We start from the raw sequence: 16,207 nt of genomic DNA on the forward strand, positions 1-16,207 counted from the left end.
GTGTACCCTTCACCTGTACAGATTATATTTTCCTCCTGTCCTTCCTGCACCTGCCACCATCACCAACTTTCCTAGAATATTATTTCGCACAAAATTAACAACAAATATAAGCCCAAGGTTGCATGAGACCAAGGGATAACAGTTTCTGATTTCTTAGGTCAGGGCCATTTTCTGAGTTTTAGTCATTAAAGGTGACTATCATGAGCTGTGTCTTGTCTTTCCCACCACAACTTAATAAAATGATTAACTGAACCAGACAATAATGGCTCGCAAAATGGTTCAGATCTAGGAATATGCAAATATAAGGCTCTCCAATTTTTTTTTTTTTTTTTAGTATTGGGCAGTAGTTTTTTGACATGAGATTTGGCTTTTTTTTTTTTAATCTGCTTTGACAAATTCTATTTTATTTTATTATTATTTCCTTTTTTCCTTTTTTTTTTACTATTAAAGCTTTTTATTTATAAAGCATATGCATGAGTAATTTTTCTAACATTGATCCTTGCATAACTTTTTATTCCAAATTTTCCCCTCCTTTTCCCCACCTCCTCTCTTAGCTGGCTGGTAGTCCAAATTATCTTAAATATGTTGAAATAGATGTTATATCCAATATATGTATACATATTTATACAATTATCTTGTTGCACAAGAAAAATTAGATCAAGAAGTAAGAAAAAGAAAAACTGAGAAAGAAAATAAAATGCAAGCAAATAACAGAGAGTGAGAATGCTATGTTTTGGTCCTCATTCTGTTCCCACGGTTCTCTCTCTGGGTGTAGATGGCTCTCTTCACCACTGAACAAGTAGAACTGGTTTGAGATTTGGCTTTTTTTGAGCAATTTCCACTGTTTGAGTTATTTCAGTACCTTTAGATCCAAGGTTTTAATTTTTTAAAATTTTTATTAATGTTTATGTTTTCCAGTTATCAAGAAAGATGGAAAGATCATGTGTGCATATATTTATCCCTTTATCATCTATATATCTAAAGTAGTTCTGTGTGATAAATAAACTCAAAACAAATAGAATGCCCATAAATCAGAAAATAGTTGGATAAATTATGCTTTATTGATGTAATATAATGCTATTGTGTTAAAGAAAAAAAGAAAAATACTATTTTAAAGTGTTATTAAAATACTGATATGAACTGATATAATATGAAGTATCTAGAACCAGTCAATGCTTTTTAATCTATACAATATTTGTACATGTTTGGTCTGCGTGTGGATGTGTTCCCCTCTTTCTGTATGTTTAAAACAATCATATTAATCACTAATAATAATTAATATGGTTAGTTTCCTTGTTGTTAGAAAATAAGCCAAAGAATCTGACTAGACTTCTGTTAACATCACTACTCACTTACATACTCACAGGGACTGTCCTATTAAGAAAAAGAAAATAATGTTAGAATAGAGGGATGGGCAATTCAGGGCTAAAACAAGTTCAGAAAAACAAGAAAATGAACTTATCTGAGTTTGAAGTGGTTGTATTCTGAGAGAGAGACACATAGAGAGAAAGGGAAAGAGAGAGAGACAGAAACAGACAGATAGAGAAAACCTAAGACAGAGACAGAGACAGAGAGACAGACAGAAACAGAGACAGAGAGAGAGAAAGATTTAGGATACAGAAACAGGAACACACACACAGGAAGAGAAAGAAGAAGTGAGAGACAAAGAGAGAGACAGAGACATAAAGAAACAGACAACCAGAAACAGAGAGAGAGACACACACAGAGAGACAGAGACAAAGAAACAGAGAGACAGAGACAGAAACAGAGAGACAGAGAAAGAGAGGGATGGAAAGATTTAGGCTACAGAAAGAGAAATACACACAGAGAAAAAGCAACTGATACAGACAGACAAAGAGCGAGACAGAGAAAGACAGAGACAGAGACAGATAGATAGAGAGTTGAATACAAAAATGAATTATATTTTCCCCAGAATCATCTGATAACTTACTCTTTTCTATTCTTCTATGATTGTGAAGATTTATGATTAATTTGATCCTGTTGAGATGTTATATAGTCCCTATTTACGCTTCATATTGTCAATCTTATTTGATGTTGAATAAAGTATGCTCATGTTCTGATTTGACGTGAACAATATCTTAGTAGGGATCAACAAGGTGCCATGGTAAATAGTAAATTCCTGGAGTCAGGAAGACATTCCCTTTTTGAATTCAAATCTGGCATCAGACACTTACTAGCTATGTGATTTTGGTCAAGTTATTTTATTCTGTTACCTCAGTTTCCTCATCTCTAAAACGAGCAGGAGAAGGAAATGATAAACCACTTCAGTACCTTTGCCAAGAAAATTCCAAATGAAGTCATTAAAAGTTGAAAATGACTGAAAAATAACTTAATGATAACAACAATTTTGGGAGAGTTAAAAAGGGCTGGAGCCTTATGACCCAAAACCTTGGTTATTAGCACATTATTGAAAGTTTTATTGAAGGCAAAGGGAAGTAAAGAGAGAAATATGTCATGTACTTCCCAAATCTAATACCGGTGAGGTCCCATGAAGAAGAATGTCAGTTTTGTGCACTTCCATACCTAGAGAATATGTTAGAACCATGGGAATGGTTCTCAGTAAATTCTCTGAATTCCTGAGTTATATCAAGATGTTAAATGATAGGCCTGATTTCCAGGGCAGGGGATCTCCTAGTGATATGAGTAGAGAGTGGGGACTCTTAGATATGTAAGGCATTTTTGGGAATTATTCTGTTAAGTAACCTCCCAAGCTTTCCATTACATTTTCTCAGTGTTTTTTTTTTTTTTTTTTTTACAATAACTTCCATGGGTTGTTCTTATTTCCTTGATGTAAAAAGATCATACCAGGATGTCACTGTCAGTAAAATTTTTATTTCTTTCATTTTTTTCTCTCCTCTCTTCCAGTAGTGTCCAATTTTCCATCAGTAATCTAATCACATTCTTGTACTCTGTCATTTTCGTAAACAAAACTTTTAAGATAAATTGTTGGCTTTTGACCAAAGAAAGAGTGAAAATTGTATCGTTGGTTAGTGTACAGTTGCATCTGACTAATCACTATTCCATTTGAGGTTATCTTGGCAAATACACTGGAATAATTGGCCATTTTCTTATCCAGTTTATTTTATATATGAGGAACTGAGACAACCTGGATTAAATGACATCACCAGGGTCATGCAATTAGTAAGCATCGGAGAGCAAATTTGAACTCAGGAAGATGAGTCTTCCTAACTAGAGGGCTGGTATATTATCTACTTTGCCATCTAACTACTCTACATACATTAATGAAAATTGTTTAAGTTCACTAGATAAATAGGGGAATTAACACATGTGGTGGTATGTGAACTATTTAAAGTGAAGTGCATTGAAACCTGTATCCATTATATCATGCATCTAAAAGAGTAGCGTGATGCAAAAGATGGCTTTGAGGTAAGTAGAGTGAGTAGTACATTGAATATCAGAGAGCATATCTACACTGATAAAAAGAAAACTGTTCCTACATATGAACAATATACTGCTCCTGCTGACAGCATTTATTTATTTGCTATTAAGACAACATATGAATCAATGTCCCAGTTTTCCCCCATCCCCTCCAACATTCATCATTATTTTTTCCTGTCATCTTAGCCAATCTGATAGGTGTATAGTGGTATCTCAGAGTTGTCTTAATTTGCATTTCTCTGATCAATAGTGATTTGGAACACTCTTTCATATGAGTAGAAATAGTTTCCATTTCATCATCTGAAAATTGTCTGTTCATATCCTTTGACCATTTATCAATTGGAGAATGGCTTGATTTCTTATAAATTAGAGTCAGTTCTCTATATATTTTGGATATGAGGCCTTAATCAAAACCTTTAACTGTGAAGATGTTTTCCCAGTTTGTTGCTTCCCTTCTAATCTTGTTTGCATTAGTTTTGTTTGTCCAAAGGCTTTTTAATTTGATATAATCAAAATTTTCTATTTTGTGATCAGTAATGGTTACTAGTTCATCTTTGGTCACAAATTTCTTTCTCCTCCACAAGTCTGAGAGATAAACTATCCTATGTTCCTCTAATTTATTTATAATCTTGTTTTTTATGCCTAGGTCATGGACCCATTTTGATCTTATCTTGGTATATGGTGTTAAGTGTGGGTCCATGCCTAATTTCTGCCATACTGATTTCCATTTTTGTCAAATAATGAATTCTTATCCCAAAAGTTGGGATCTTTGGGTTTGTCAAATATTAGATTGCTATAGTTATTGACTATTTTGTTCTGTGAGTCTAACCTATTCCACTGATCAACTAATCTATTTCTTAGCCAATACCAAATGGTGTTGATGACTGCTGCTTTATAATATAGTTTTAGATCAGGTACAGCTATTGATTCATTGTTGGTGGAATTGTGAATGAATCCAACCATTCTGGAGAGCAATCTGGAAGTATGCCCCCCAAATTATCAAACTGTGCATACCCTTTGATCCAGCAGTGCTACTTACTACTGGGCTTATACCTCAAAGAGATGCTAAAGAAGGGAAGGGACCTGTATGTGCCAAAATGTTTGTGGCAGCCCTGTTTGTAGTGGCTAGAAACTGGAAAATGAATGGATGCCCATCAATTGGAGAATGGTTGGGTAAATTGTGGTATATGAATGTTAGGAAATATTATTGTTCTATAAGAAATGACCAGCAGGATGAATACAGAGAGGACTGGAGAGACTTATATGAACTGATGCTGAGTGAAATGAGCAGAACCAGAAGATCATTATATACTTCAACAATGATACTGTATGAGGATGTATTCTGATGGAAGTGGATTTCTTTGACAAAGAGAAGATCTAACTCAGTTTCAATTGATCAAAGATGGACAGAAGCAGCTACACCCAAAGAAAGAACACTGGGAAATGAATGTAAACTGTTTGGATTTTTATTTTTCTTCCCAGGTTAATTTTACCTTCTGAATCCAATTCTTCCTGTGCAACAAGAGAACTGTTCGATTCTGCACACATATGTTGCATCTAGGATATACTATAACATATTTCACATGTATAAGACTGCTTGCCATCTAGGGAAGGGGGTGGAGGGAGGGAAAGGAAAATTCGCGACAGAAGTGAGTACAAGGGATAATGTTGTAAAAAATTACTCAGGTATATGTACTGTCAATAAAAAGTTACAATAAAAAACAAAGATACATTTATTATTTTCCCTATGTAGACAGGTAAAAACTTAGCCTTATTGAATCCCTCTTTTTTCTTTTATATTTATCTTTTCATTCTTCTCTTGTACTTGAAAGACAAATTTACAATTTAGTCATGGCATTTTTGTCAAGAATACTTGAAATTCTACTTCATTAAATATCAATTTTTCCCTTAAAAAAAAGACAACATATGAAATGTGATCTCACAAAAGGACTGGTGGATAATGAAGCTAACTTCAATTATGGCTTCCTGTATCCAAAATTTCAATTTTTTAAGTCCTGATCAAAATTTCCTAGTTTCAAATTTTCTATTAAATTTCATTCCCAATTTATTGCTTTGTTTTAAAATCCTTAACTCTTTAATTTATAGGCAGCCATATATGCAAGAACCTAGTGAATTTCAATTGACTTTGTAATATTTCATGTTGCCAAGTAATAAAGGCAGCATGTATAAGTAAAGTTTCTTTTGCATATATAAAAAAGGTTTTCTTTGACACTAGTGAAGGTAAGTATGTATAACAGAGTCTTCCCTCCTTGTCTGATAGGATCAGGCAATTAAGTATGTTCTACAAATAAAAGACTAATATCCTAGCTTCTAAAAATTTAGGAAGTTTGATTGAACTGGTTAATAATTTACCCCAAGGATAATGGCCAAGAGGAGACATCTCGATTTGAGCTCTCCCTGATGTCCCTCAGATCAACACCAGATCAAGCCTCTGAACTGATTTTGGAGTGACAGAATCCACAAATATTTAGAGTGTAACAAATTTACAGCAGAAGATATGTTGGAAGAATTTCAGAAAAGGTCTGTTTCAATCAAGCATAGAGGAGGCAGCAAAGTCCAGGCACAATGCAGGGACCCAGAGTGGTGTGGCAATGTCCATGGAATCTATTGGGACAGATCTACAGCAGTGTTGGAGCTGTGAGACTCACGACTCAAATACAAAAGGCAAATAGTGGGCCTCTGACCCCCAGAATAACATGGGACCTGGACATGCCCATGCAGCATTGCAAATTAGTCAGCATTGACCCAGCACAGCCACTGCCACTGGTGGAGGAAGTTTCGGACAATCTCCCCTTTGTTCTAAGAGTAGATTTCAACCTTTTAAAAAATGAGCAAAAAAGCAAAAAGAACTCTGGCCATGGATAGTTTTTATGGAGAAAGAGAAGAAAGAACAGACCTAAAACCCTCAGGATACTAATATCAAATCACCTGCTGATGAAGCCCCAAAAGGTTATATGGATTGGTTCCTATGTCACAAGTCTATCTTGGAGGAATTAAAAATGGATCTTAAAAGAGAATTAGAAGAAAAATGAGAAAAGAACATAACATTGCAGGAAAATTTAGGAAAAGGAACATAGAAATTATCTGAAGAAAAATTACATCTCATGAAGAGGCAAAAAATACCTATTATAATTGAGGGAAAAACGGTAAGGGAATGAACATTGTGTACATCTTATTCTCATCACATTTGGCTCAAAGAGAATTATCGGACATGTTTGGTTTCACATAGAAACTTATCTCACCTTATGGAGAAGTGGGAAGGTAAAGGGGAAAAGAAAGGGGAAGGCTAGGAGAAGGCAAATAGAAGTAGTAGGGGAAAGGTATAAGAAAGGTGGAGGGGCTTTAAAGGGGGAGGCCTGGTTGAGGAAGGTGGTAGTTAGAAGCAAAATACTGGAGAAGTGGGAAGGGGGAAAGGAAAGAGAAAAACATTACTTAGGGTAAATAAGATGGCAAGAAATACAAAATTAGTTATTTTAACTGTGAATGTGAATGGGATGAGCTTTCCCATAAAACAGAAAAGGATAGCAAACCGAATTAAAAGCCAGAATCTTATAATATGTTGTGAAAATAATATTTTGTGATAATATTTATAAAGCTCTTACCAAAGTGTCTTTTTCATGCTAAATATTATGTAAATATTAGGTATTTTTTAAAAATTCAAACTATGAATTTGCCCATTATACTTTATGAAATTATAAAAAAAAATTGACTCATACTTTGCTATCTTGAGTTTAGTTCTGAAAAACATTTATACATTGATATAAATTTAATCTTATTTTCTTTCTTCCTTTCTTTATTTTGGTAAAGCTTTTTAATTTTCAAAAGATATGCATGGATAATTTTTCAACATTAATCCTTGACCAAAATTGTGTTCCAATTTTTTCTCCCTTCCTTCCATCTCTTGCCCTAGGTGGTAAGTAATCTAATATATGTTAACCATGGTAAAATATATGTTAAATCAATATATGCATACATATTTATATAATAATCTTGCTGCACAAGGAAAAGAAAATAAAATGTAAGCAAACAACAACAAAGAGAATGAAAATGTTATGTTGTAATCTACACTCCGTTCCCACAGTCCTCTCATTATATCTAGATGGCTCTCTTCATCACAAAATCATTGAAACTGGTTTGAATCATCTCATTGTTGAATAGAGTCACTTCCATCATAATTGATTATTATAATCTTGTTTGTTGCTGTGTATAATGATTTTCTGGTTCTGCTCATTTCACTTAGCATCAGTTCATGCAAGTCTCTCCAGGCCTCTCTGTAATCATCCTCCTGTGTATCTTATTTTCAATCAAGAATACTTTTCATTTTTATTTTTTTTATTAGTTAACCTGAAAGATGTGGGGTGTTGTCTCAGAGTTGTTTTAATATGTATGTCTATAATTATTAGTGATTTATAGACGATTTTCTTAAACTGTGCATTGCATACCTAAATGTGAGGATTGTGAATTGTGATTTCTTATCAACAAATGCTTGAATTATATACCCAGAATTATATATGTATATACCCAGAATTATCACAAATTTTTTCAGGTCAAAAAGGGTTGTGAGTGGAAAAGTTTAAGATGTTTTGGTTTAGGGTATTTTTTCCATATAATTATATAGATAGCTTTGACTTCTTATTCTGAAAGCTATCTGTTCATATCATTTGACCATTTAAAAATTAGAAAATAATTCATAATCTTATAAGTTTAACTTGTTCTTTATGTATTTGAGAAATGAAGCTTTTAGCAGATAACTTTGCTATAATAATTTCTCTCCCTACTCCCCTTATTCCTCTGTTCCCCCCTCCCAATTTCTTGCCTTGCTTCTAGTCTTGGCTGCACTAGTTTTGTTGATACAAACTTTCAAACCTAATATAATCAAAATTATAAATATTATATCCCATTAAGTTGTTTGTTCTAAACATTTTTTCTTTATCCATATTCAAGCAGGTAAAATATTTCATGCACCCCTCCTTTGTGGGGTCATTTTTAAGTCATCTACACTTTTGACCTTTTCTTGGTGTACAATGTGAGATCTATACCTAGAATCTGTTAAACTACATCTGTCAAAATGCTTTTTTCAGCATTTTTGTCAAGTAATGAATTTCCCCCCCAAAAAAAACTTGGATATTTGCAGTTATTAAACTATGGTTATTTACTATTCTGCATTTGTATACCCAAACCTATCCCATTGATTAATCACTCTATTTTTTACTCAAAACTAGGTGGTATTTTGTTGTTGTTGTTGTTTTTAATAGCACAGCCTTTAAGAACTATACTTAAATGTTCTGGGTCACTTACATGTTCTGATAAGAAATTGGAAGAAAAATTTAATGGCAGCTGAAGAAGTTTCCAATAAAAAAAAAATAAGGTCATTAAGTATACAATGAAAGTGAATATTATGTTAAAGATGCTAATATAGAAAAGGTTACATTGTGCTAGATGTGACAAAAAAAGGAATAAGGTGAAATGAGGTGGGTAGATCTAATTAAATAAGTAGATTTTGTCCTGTGTGCTGTGTTTTATGGAGTATCCCTTTCCTTATACTAAAAGCTACAAGTAATGAAACAACTTCATTGTCTACCTTTCAGGAGAAAGAGAACTTAGCACACAGAGTAATAAAGATTTGGGAAACCCTGGAAACTAAAAGAAGAAAGAAGAGTTATAATTTTAATCAAGTAATACGATTTCTGTTTGCTTCTGACAGAGAGCAAGACAACAATGTGCTAATTGCTAATTAATGGCAGCTGAGAAGATTGGATCATCTTGTCAGAATACTTTGGAAGCCTTCTAAGGCAGGGCCTTATGCAATAGAAGTTTCAGTAGAGTCAATAGCATTAAAATTGGAAATTTTGTTTATCATTTAGACACAAGTTAGTAAAAAGAAGTAGTGTAAAGCAGACAAAAGTTTATGCATCTCACTTTAAGCAGCAAGAGAGGATAAAGAGAATTCTACTATTCCTCAGGAAAAAATGTGTCACATTTATGTTTCTGTAAGTATCTAAGAGCATCTAGACCTATATAAAGGGAAGACAAAGGGCTAGAGAAACCCTTCTCTGGTTTCCAAATTATCAAATGTTAGAATTTGTTTGTTGAACCAATTGAAAAATTACTCAAAATAGGAAGTTACAAAGAAATAGAGGGAAATCTAACATCCACAAAGAGGGTCCAAGTTATTAAAATGTGAGGCGCAGAAGTGGAAGGGGGAATGGACTAGTAAGTATGAGTTCCTTCATGTAGGATAGAGTTTTCAATCATCTCAAGAACTCCAAAGAAAGATGTTAATAATCCATAGGTGCTATTATGTTAGAGGTCATAAGTAATAAGTAATAGAGGTCACTTCATTAAGGGATCTTGGAGGGCTCTGGATGTCAAAACTTCCAACCCCATGTCTACACCTTTAAAAAAATCTTAGATTCCTTAAAAAATCTTCAGTGAACTCTATTGTATCCTAAAACCATCATCCCATAAACTTTAATTGACTTAAAAAAATACTTGTAAAAACACCCTATACTTGCTGCCTCTAGTTCCCACTTAACACTTATTTCTCAACATGTCATCACTCTTTTTCTAAGGTCTCAAAATAAGTCTGCTGATCTTAATTTTTTGACCTTTCCTAACATATTTGATGCTTTCAACTACCATATTTCCCTAAATATCTTCTCCTTTACTGGCTTCTGAATTCATGTTATGCTTCTTCTTATCAGAATATTCCTTCACAGTCTTATTTGCTGTATACTCATCCTCAAATTCCAAAACATAATTGTTCTCCAAGGTTCTGATCTTGGTTTCTGCCTCTCCACTCCCTTCATGATGGCCACTTCTTCCACGTGTTCAATTATCATACATGTATAAATGACTATTGAACATATACTTTGTGAGTATTGTTGCTTTCAAAGAGAACCAAGTGGCATCCACATGAGTTTAGCTACAAAGAACAGAATAGATTTAGGTCCTATGTGTTTAAACTCATCTTCGCAGAATAAATCAAACTGTATTGCATCCTTAGCTCCAACGCTTTTGAAATGTATTATTCCATTCCTTCTTCCTTTTTCTAGTAAGGGTAGAATACTCTTGAATTATTTGAAGATCCTTTCCTTTCAATTTGTATGTCTTTCTCCTGATGGTTTGCAGATTTGTAGTTTCTAAGTTAAGTTGTTAAATTATTTATTTTGTGCCTTAGACTTTAGAGTTTGGGTTTTTTTCCTGGTGAAAATCTGTGAATTTTCAATTAGGATTATATTTTCTATATTGAGGTGGTCTGGGAAGTTCTTTTTTATTATTTTCTTCATTATGATATGTTTTTTGCTTTATTCTGTTCTAAGAGGCATATGATTCATAAATTAACACTACATATTTACACTTTTCAAGATCCAATTTTCTTTGAATGTTCTTGGGTTTTGCTACTTTTTTTTCTAAATTGTATTTCACATCTGTATATTTACATTCTCTACCCTCTTTGCATTTCTTTATTGAGGATTAACATTACCAATTCATTTTTTCCCATTCTACTCATTATTTTTGCTATCAGAAACATACATTTTGTCTCATAATTTTCATTTATCTTTTCACCAACTCAAGAATAGCATATTTTAATTTTATGTCCTTAAAAGTCATATGTCCCTCTGTCCCATCAAGTGTGGATAATTTTCCTTATTTTTTACAGCATTTAGTTTAGGATGACTTGACTCATTTATATTTGAAGATCACATTTCCTTCTGTTGTCACTGTTTTTCTTGTTGATTTATCTATTTATATTCAAGATCTTTGAGATTTCTTCTTCCTGAAATCTTTGGAACTTTAATTATTTTTTTTCAATCTTCCCTCTACCTCCCTAATACTCACTTTCTTTCTCTTTGATTGTGATTTCATTGGGGGCTGAATTTCAAACCATATCAGCAGCCTCTCACACTGGGAAATTCACAATACACCAAATAGATCTTTATTCCTAAATGATTTCTGGATCATCACAAATGATTTCAGCTAAATTTTGTTTTTCCCACAACTTTGGTAGAGTGCTACATAGCTCCCTACATGCACTGTGTCCTGCCCTAGTGATCTGCCCCATATCTTCTCTTATTAAATTCTCTGGTCTGCTGCAAGTACTTCCAAATCTGATTTTCATGTCACCAGCAGAACCTATTTTCTTTGATATCACCCATTCAGAACTTTATTGTACTGATGCTTCCAAGTTCAAGCCCCCATCAGGCTTATGCTTACTGAAACTTGAACTATCTTCTCTAGGATTAAGCTAGAATCTCTTGAAAACTCGAAAGAGAGAGCAGGGTGCAGGTAGGTTTTGATGTAAATCTCTGTGGTTCCCTTTACTCTCAGCAACTGTGGCCTCAGTTCCAATAAAGCAGAAGTTAGGGGTGGATTGCTGAGTGACCTATTTTTTTGTCATTCTCTCTAGCATTTGTCATTTCTTGATAGATATGCGGTGATACCTCACAGTTATTTTAATTTGCATTTCTCTATCAATAATGATTTAGAGCATTTTTTCCACATGACAATAGATAACTCTGATTTCTTCTGGAAAATGCCTTTCATACCCTTTGACCTTTTATCAATTGTGGAATCTCTCTTACTTTTACAAATCTGACCCAATTCTATTCTTTCTTTCTCTGTCTCTCTGTCTCTCTGTCTCTCTCCGTCTCTTTGTCTCTCTCTCTCTGTCTCTGTCTCTCTTTCTGTCTCTGTCTTTCTGTCTTTTGCTTTCTTTCTCTCTCTCCCTCTCTATACACACACACACACACACACACACACACACACACACAATTTGGGGTGTAGCATGTGTTCAGGGAAGACTAGTATTTCTGGTTTGAAAACTAATAAGCCTTTTACAGGGCTACATTCCACCTTTGGTGTCTACTTGATCCACTTCTCACTTGTGGCTCCAAGAAGCTGTAACATGCACAATGGCCCACCCAAGTAAATCACTTAGGCTAAAGGACCAAACCAGGTTGAGGTAACCAAAAGATCCCAAACCCTTCAATGAGTAGGGGATTTCTATCCTAAATATGCAAAAACTTACCTTGATGGAATGGGCAGAACAATGTGTTCCAATGGTCACAAAGGCAAATGAAACAGGTGCTATGGAGTGCTTAGATCTTGGTCAGACAACAAAGACACCAAAGTCATCCACTGCATCTTGAGTCATCACCAGTTATCTTGATTCTGTCCTGTTATTGGACAACGATGCTTTAGAAGAGAGAGTGAGGTTGATAACTGAGCAATTCTGCCTCATTTAAATACAATTTTCATAGGAATCAAAAGACATCACCATACCATTTTACCATTTCTATCCTCAAAGCCCTGTGATGAAAGGTGGGTAAAGAAGCAGCAAGTGTGGATACACTGCGAGAAGTAGTCACAACCCAGGCCATAAGTCATCTTCTCCCTGGAAGCAGCAGTGGAATTTGGCAGCTCCCTGGATGTCTGAACAGCCTTTTAAGGATTGTACTGCTCACTACTAAATGTGAGGAAGGCGCTAGAAAAGGTATCCTAAAAATTGTCTGCTTACCCAAATTTGACCCTGCTGTGGCAGGCAGGGATTCCACCCTATGGTGGGAACACTAAAAAATGTAAAAAAACTTCTGAAAAGTTGATTTGCTCACCACTGGTACATGGAATGTACTAACATGTTGCAGACAACACAAAATCCATTAGATTTGAAAGAAAAATGGTTCTTGTTGAGAGAGAACTCAATAGGTATCAACAGGTATAGTAGCCATTTGTGAAACATTGTTAGCAAATGAAAGCCAACTTGAAGAAGTAGGAGCTGGATACACACTTTTCTGGAGTGGTCTCAGTGAAAGGGCGTACAATGAAATTGGTGTAGGTTTTACAATCAAAACAAATCTAGTAAAACAAGTTCACATGCCTTTAAAAAGGAGTAAATGACAGGCTCATGATAATACAATTTCCACTTGCAGGAAAATGCCATGTCACCATTATCAGTGTCTATGACCCCACAATGACAAATGTTCATGGGACCATTGGTAAGTCATTTAACTTCTCTATATCTCATTGTCTTCTAATTAAGCATCTTCTTTCTATTTAAATTAGATTCAGTAACTTCGAAGATACCTTCCAGTTTTAAATCTATGATCTTTTGATATTATGAAGGTATTTCAGTAGGCAATGGGGGAGAAAAAGAACTGAGGTAATCTTGTCCAGTTATTTTATTTTCTTATAATCTCATTTAAGAACAAAGAACGTCAAAAAACAACCAAACAAAAAACTCAGGAAGAATGAATGGTTTACAAATCCATTAGATTATCTCTTTCAAATACCAGCTGTCTTAACTGAACTTTTTTTTTTTTGGCAGATGGTGGATTACAATCAATTTATGATTAGATTTCATAATGAATTCTTTAGATATTTGTGTTGTTGATTAAAATGAAAATCCTTAGAGAACAGAAAAGAGTAGAACAAAATTGTCATTCTGTAATCAAGGTTTCAGAATTATACTTGTATTCTTATCCAGACTAGTCATTTTCAATGGGGACATGTTGACATAGACATAGAGAGGAGCTCCTATCATTGGTGGGGAAGAGAGAAAGACAGAGAGACAGAGACAGAGACAAAAAGACAGAGAGAAGCAAATAGAAAAACAGAGACAAAGAGAGAAACAAAGGCACACCCAGAGACAGAGACCAAAAGAGTGACAGACATAGATAGACAGACACAAAGAGATAGATAAGAGAAAAAATGTGGGGGGAGAAAGAGAGAGAGAGAGAGAAGAGAGAGAGAGAGAGAGAGAGAGAGAGAGAAAGAGAGAGAGAGAGAGAGAGAGAGAGAGAGAAAGAGAGGAAAGAGGAGAGAGAGAGAGAAGGAAGAGGAGGAGGAGGAAGGGAGGGAGGGAGAAAAAAGGAGGGAGGGAAGGAAGGAGGGAGGGATGGAAGGAGAGAGAGAAGGAGGGAGAGAAAAATAGAATGCTACTTATTAATATCTTCTGAAATTTGTGTGAGCGATCTCTAATTTTCACATAACATACCATAGAAAGAAAAGATAGGTTTTTTTAAGGTATAGGTGATATGTTATAAATTGGTTGATATGTAGGAGTGTGCTGGTAAATGCTTAATAATTGGCTCTCTAAAAAAGTACAAAATCACAATTTTTAGTTTAAGGTAAAGTTAACTTTTTCATTACTTCCCTAAGTCTAACAGTTAACAAAAAATAATAAATAAAATCCTGATTTGTAACATTCACACATTTCTGAGTTGCAAATGCTTGTGCTGAAAATTTAACAATCAACTTACAAACTGTTTTGATCTGTCTTATAGCATATCCTTACATTTATTTAAAGGAATCTCAGAATGATTCCTAACAGAAATTGAGGCTTCAAGTACCATTGTGTCCCTATGGGGCAATAGGATGAATTAGTTATACGATGTTCTTATTATTTGCCAGATAAATTGACTTGTTGGATACAGTTATTTAAAATTGCCCACTTAAATGTAGGAGTATGTCTATCAAATGTGATGTTTTTAGGTTTGATGTAATTGATGTTGAGCTATCCCTTCTGCCAAAAACTAGCTAACATATCTAAATTCTTATGACCACTACTAATCAGAAGCAATAAAATCATGATATCATCTTGGAATAATATATTTGCCTACTCCTTTGTTAGACACAAAGAACATATATCCAATTCATTTAATGGCTACACATTTTTTAAAACTAGAAAATAAGGGGGGAAATGTAATTTTGTAAAAAGAACTGTGTGACAGAATTTCAAAGTGTGATTTCATACATAGAAAATTTCTACCAACTTCAATTTTAACATTATTGTAATAGTGAAAGCTACTAAAAATAGATTGGCATCTCCAATGATGTACAGTTTGGTCAATTAATGGCTTCTCTCTACTAAGTCAAAGGCTAGCGATAGATTGATGAATGCTGCAAAGAGCTTCAAGTTCTTCTTAACTGTTTTCTCAATGAAATGGAACAGGGCATAACAGTGATCAGTGGTGGAATAATTGTGCATGAAACATGCTTATTGCTCATGCAAAGTTATTAGCTTGGAAAACCTGGTTACTGCTGGGATTTGGAAACTGTGGAGCAAAGTTCTTTTAATAATCTCAGATCACTCCTTTGGAAAATCTTACCTTTTTTGCTCCATTTGTCCTAGAAATATCATTCTGCATGCATTGGGAGCCTAAGCAAGCAGGAAAATATTTCTTGAAATGATAGGTACTTATTAATGTTGTTAATTCTTTTTCTGTTCTACTTAAGAGAATTTAAAAGATAATCATAACCTCTTTGTAAATGGTTTCCTTATATCACTCTTAGATATGGAATACATTGGATAGATCACCAATCTGATCTACATCATTTATTCATTTGTTTATTTGTAGGATATATGTCCTGCTATCTGTGAAAGAAAGTGACTTAAAAAAAAAAAAAAACATAAGTTGGGAGCAATGGAAGCAAATTGTAAACTCTTATTAAATCAGTTTAAATTCTTGGAAGGGAAAATCAGTTTCCTTCATAACATCTTCTATTAATGAATGCATTTTATTATAAAATCATAAATAGAGAGTCATCAGGCACTTCAAAAGTTTTCTATTGTAATGCTCTGGTTTAAATTATAGACTGGAAACTGAGGCAAGAGGGATTAAATGATTTACCCCATATCATTCAGTAAGAATATGTGGTACAAATTAAACCTAGTGCCTCTCTTTCCTATGTATCATGTTATTATTTTTCTTTTCAATGAAGACTTACACTCATTACTCATTATGAAGTTGAGCCGGTCCTGAGT

The sequence above is a fragment of the Antechinus flavipes genome, chromosome 1 (assembly GCF_016432865.1).
Source record: "Antechinus flavipes isolate AdamAnt ecotype Samford, QLD, Australia chromosome 1, AdamAnt_v2, whole genome shotgun sequence".
Lineage (NCBI taxonomy): Eukaryota > Metazoa > Chordata > Mammalia > Dasyuromorphia > Dasyuridae > Antechinus > Antechinus flavipes.